We start from the raw sequence: 6,000 nt of genomic DNA on the forward strand, positions 1-6,000 counted from the left end.
AAATGCCAAAATGCCTAAACTTAACCAATTATACCAAAATATGGAAGTAATCACCATCAATATAAGGTGGGTTTGTTTGGTTATGTTGGTGTTGTTGACGATGATGACGACGCTTGGTTAATGGTTTTGATTATGGCCCTATCAATTGGCTTGCTTTTCTTAGAATTGATACTTCATTGAATTGGCACTTAATCATTGTTCCACGTAGAAAAATAAACTGAAAATGTCTATTTATTTCAGAGTTAAGTATAAAATTGGGTCTCACGTTTTCATTTTTCATCCTTTGGGACTTATATCCTGTTTTCCATCATTTAGAATCTCAAACCTATTTTTCAGCAAGTTAACTCATCTTTAACCACAACACGAATTAAAAAAAAAAAAACAATATCAATGCATTAAATAATTTATGTACATTAAATAAAGGTATAATATCCCAAATGTACACAAAATATAGTCGTTAAAACTTAAAAGCCCCACTCTTATTAAAAGATGTTGTTGCTCTGTTTTCATCAATCGCCAATGCCAAAATATTTCGTTTTAGTCGCTGAACACCCAACATTAATATAACTTTTAAACTTAAATTTCTTCCGATTAAACTTTTAAAAAATATTGTATCATATTAACTTTTGACAGTTTTTATATCATCTTCTCTAGTTTAATGTGTGACAAAATATAATCATATGAGATCTTGTTAGACAAAAGTGGTTAGTCATTTTTAAAGAAATTGTATCATATTAACTTTTGACGGTATTTATATCAGCTTTTCTAGTTTTATGCGTAACAAAATATAATCATGTGAGATCTTGTTAGATATAATTGTTTAAGATATGGCTTAGGAAATATTTTTAAGATGTGTTTTATGGCAAACAGTACCCAGTCCATCATACATCTTGTGCCTTAGGGGCAGGTATGCTTCATGCATTCACCCTCTGCCGCCATTGATGTGCGGCCATGTACACTCATTACCACTAGGGGGCGTTTGGTTCGTAAAGGATAAAGGGAATGGAATCAACAAAGGGAAAGAAAGAGAATAGGAATCAAACCCTATGATTTATAATATTGTTTGGGTGGAACAAAAAGAAGGGAGAAGAATGAAGAGGAGAAAAACCAGATAAGAAAACCAGCGACGGAGAAATCGAAGAAGAGAAATCACGGCCTCGCCGCCACCTCTCCCTCGCCGCCACCTCCTTCCCCTCTTTTCTCCCTTCCGACGCCTCCTTCCCCTTCCTTTTCTCCCTTCCGCCGCCTCTTCTCCTTCATCTTCTCACATTTTCATGGGCAAATTTGAGGTTTTAATGGTCTAATTCGAACATGAAAACTCCAGATCTGGAGTTTTAATGGTCGAATTTGACTATTTAAAGCCATGATTAAGAGTTGTGTAGATGAAGCTCGAAGTCTCCATTAATGGTGAAGCTCGAGCGGCGATGGTGAAGCCGTTAATGGTGAAGTTCGGGTGGCGGCAGAGGTGGTGGATCTTCCGGAGTAGAAGTCGAAGCGGCGGTGGAAGGGGTGGCGGCGGTGGAAGGGGTGGCGGCGGTGGACGGACCGGCGACGGCGGTAGAGGTGGTAGTGGTCTGATTGTGGGGTTGAAGATCTAGGTTAGAGGAGGGAGAGAGGGGCTAGGGAAGTGAAGGGGGAAAGGAATGGGAAAGTGTAGGGGGGGTGGGGAATGAGTATAGAGGGTTTTAGGGTAAAGTCAATAATAAAAAGGGGTAAAGGGAATGAAGAAATAGGCATAACAAATAACAACAAAGGGTATAATATCCTCCCATTCCCATTCCCATTCCCTTTGATTACTACCCCAACCAAACGCCCCCTTAGAGTCATTATTATTAATAAAAGGTTTCCACATGCATGTACAATATATTAATCAAGGTGTTTGACCTTTTAATCAAAGGGACTAAACTTTTACATTCGTGGATTAATTATAGCTATAAATCGCTTTATAGGTCCTAAAGGGTGAAAAAATATTACGGGCCCCAAACGGTGAAAAAATGAAAAGGTGAGGCAAAAAAGTTGTGCTTAACTCTTTATTGCACCACAAATAATACGCAAACACGTGTAAGGGACTAAACTTTTAATCATGGGGACTAACCTTTTAACCATGGAGATTAACCTTTCTCATTTCTTGTTTAATTATGACCGGAATATACTTTATAGGTCCTTAACAGAGAAAAAAAAGTTTGAGTCCTTAATGGTGAAAAATTGCAAAGGTGATGCCCCAATATTTAGCTTAACTCATTTATTTCGTATATAATCTATTAAAACAAATATCATATATATAAAAGAATTTGGCAAATATGAGCGGAATAAGTACGGGGTATCTCTATTATATAAGTGAAGAGATGAGGTTATTTTAGTAAAATCATTTTTGGTGTCCCCATTGGGATAGACTATAATACCCCCAACCTACTTTCCAAATCCTAGAAATTTCCTCTCTTTGATCGCTTACTCTTTCTCTCTCTCAACTCCATATCCCTTTCTCTTGCCTAGCAGAACCTCAGCAACAACCATGATAATTCTTCATCCTCTCCCTTTCTCTCTCCTCTCGCGTTTGAATTTTCTACAAGGCGGATGTTGAAGGAGATGTTGCAGCAGCCACTGGAGCTGCCGCGCCGAAGAAGAGGACGTTCAATATGAGGGAGAGAGAAGCCAAATAGTCGCGTTTTACTGGAATTCCAAAATCATTGATCTAGAAAGTAAGAAGTTTCGAAATCAATAATGGTGAGTATTTAAAATTAAAACTAAAATTTTACTAGCATTTTTCATAACGGTGAGTAATTTTAATTAGGAAAAAGTAGGTTAATTAGATATTAATTGAGTTAATTATGGATGATGACGTCATGAAGGGGTATTTGGGGTATTAAGTCATTTGTGAGGGGTATTTTATGAAATAATGAAACTTGATGGGCGTTTGGTGAATTATGGCAAAACTCGGGGGTATTTCATGAACTTTCCGTTGATAAAATTATTTTCATTCTCATTCACCACTTGCGTCAATCATAAAGTTATCTCATCCACTCTTTACTTCGATAGTACGTAATACCCACTTAATACTCGCACAATCGTCCAATCAACCTCATTACATGATCTCTTAACACCTACACCATTTGCTTTATTGAGTTAAAGATGAATTTTAGGAGAGTCGGGGCCTGCACACCCTTACCTGCCTACAGTTCTCATACCCATCCCCTCCATCCACGATAGGAACGATACCCATCCCTCTCAATCCCCGTCTCGAGAGGTACAAAATAAAATTTATACTCTCTTCATCACCACCCTCGTGTGTATCTATACCCGCCTTAAACTCACACCTATACTCAACCTTGGCAAGGAAGTTTTGAATTTTACAACTCTAATCTAGTGTCTTTGACAATTAGTGTGCCTAATTAGAGTACATCGTAATTATATTGATTAAATAAACAAAACACTATAGTATATATAAGTAAGTAGTAAATTTTATTTAATATATTCATAATCAATTAGATGAAGGATTAGAGATGTAGTGAGTCCGATATAAAATTCAATCTCACCCTGTTACCCGTGAAGTATACATTTTTAACCCCCATCATCCACCAAACTTTTCTGCATCCCCGACCACTTGGGAGCCGAACCATGGGTGACAATCTAACATCCCTATATTCCATAACAATCCACTTTTTTTTTTTACATAAGTGTATTACGAAGTATTAGAATTTATTGTATTATCTACAATATTGATAAAAAAATATATATTTAAAAGTGACACAGATAATTAGGATAAGTGAGTGTTCTCAAATCCAATCAATTCAAACTCGCCCCATCACCAAGGTGGGTACATGTTATCCTTATACCCGTCTACCAACAACAAATATCTATTTGTTAGTCAGCATTGGTCAACATTAGTCAATCATCTACGTTTATCTTTGTCGTCAGCCCAATCTAAAATCCAAACTCGCGCCATCATCAAGTGTGATGCGCCATTTACATATATAAATTTTATTCAAAATTTTAATGTGATAGTAAAATCATTTACATTAAGATATATTTTTTTATTGCAATCATATTAATAATAAGGAAAGTTAATCATCTAGATCTTATGATTTTGGAAATAATTGATTACGATACATTAGTCAAAATCTCAATCAATGTGCCCTTACGACTTCAATAATATGAGTGGATAAATTATTATCCTTGCTTCGTATGAAAGTATTACGATAATGAGAATGTGACAAATTTTTTTTTTGATATTTAAGATTAAGTATAGGCTAGGACCCGTCATAAAAAAAGTATGTGGCTAGGGATCTCATTTCGTTATTTAACATATATTGAGCCTATAAAATGTTTGAGACAACCTTTTTAAATATATTAAATCAAGAGTTATCCTTTGTTATACATATCCATATTCATTATATGAAAAAAAATTCTTAAAAAGTTGATAGTATTGTAATAATTTAATTGATAGTACGTGTTCAATTATTATAAGATTTTCTATGTCGGTCGGTTATCATAAATTTCATGCAAAGATTTTTCTTGGGATTACAAATAATAAACTATCAAAGGTAAACCTTCATTATACATTATTCACATCCGTTATACATAGTATGACACAATTTCTAAACAAAACATGATACTCGATTATTTACGTTATAAGAGAGGAAAATTAGAGAGCGACATTTTTCATCACCACGCGTCAATTTGCCTCTATTTTTATTATAATATGGAGTACTCCCTCCATTCTCGAATATTAGTCCTATTTGAAAATCTTGTCACTATTCACAACTGAATAAAATCTTCTAATTTATTTCCAATACATATTTCAAAACATATTTGTGCGAATTTTGTTTTGTTTGTTTCAATGTTTGGTATAACAATATCAAAATTTTATACATTTTTAACGTACGTATTTGGAGATATTTATGTTTAAATATTGAGTTGAAATGGGTGAAAAAGTCAACACTAATATTTAAAAACAGAGGGAGTATATATATATATATATATATATATATATATATATATATATATATATATATATATATATATATATATATATATATATATATATATATATATATATATATATATATATATATATAAGTACTTCGTAGTGATCGATTATTATCATATAAATTAGAAGATTTTAGGTAAAATATATACGAATTAGGCCCTGTTCTGTTCACCTTATTTCCACTTCTTTTAGGAAAAATAAGTTCAGATAAGTTCAGTTAAGTTCAGATAAGTCCAGATAAGAAAAATTCAGGAAAAATAAGTGTTGGCCAAGCACAATTTATAACTAAAATAAGTTTTGATAAGTTTTAATAAGTTCAGATAATTTCAGTTTAAGTTCAGATAATTAAGTTCATATAAGATAAGTTCAGGAAAAATAAGTGAAAATCAGGTGAATAGAACGCAACCTTATTAATTATTAGATTACGCAAGTTTTACTCATTTTTAAGAAAGTTACATAATTTTTTTAAAGTTGTGAAATATTAAAACATTACCCCCTCCGTATTTTGAAAAGAAATACACTTTGACTGACACGTAATTTTAGGAGAGTGAGTTGAATTTATTAAAATAAGATGAAAGTGTGGTAGTGGTTGAATTATTTATTATAGTAAAATGATGATGTGAGTAAGTATGAGGACCTCAAGAAAGAGAGAAGTATCTCTTTTTAAAACGGTCATTTAGGAAAGTGTATCTCTTTTTAAAATACGAAATGAGTTGTAGATACATAATACTTCACATGCCTAAGAAAAATGTCAATATATATTTTTAAAAAGTAAGTTATTTTATAGACCTAACTATATATTTCATTTCAATTTTATTTTACCTTATTTATCTAGCTTGATATAATGTTATAGGAATATTAAGTACATGTTGGTTTATTTTGATTAATTAAATACATTTTTTGTACTAACTGATCATATGTTTATGTGTTATTTAATTGTGTTAAAATAAGAATTTCTCAACCGTATACTGAATATATTATAAATAAATTAGTCCACATTTATGGAATGAGTT

This window comes from Spinacia oleracea, chromosome 6 (assembly GCF_020520425.1).
Source record: "Spinacia oleracea cultivar Varoflay chromosome 6, BTI_SOV_V1, whole genome shotgun sequence".
In the NCBI taxonomy this organism is placed as follows: domain Eukaryota; kingdom Viridiplantae; phylum Streptophyta; class Magnoliopsida; order Caryophyllales; family Amaranthaceae; genus Spinacia; species Spinacia oleracea.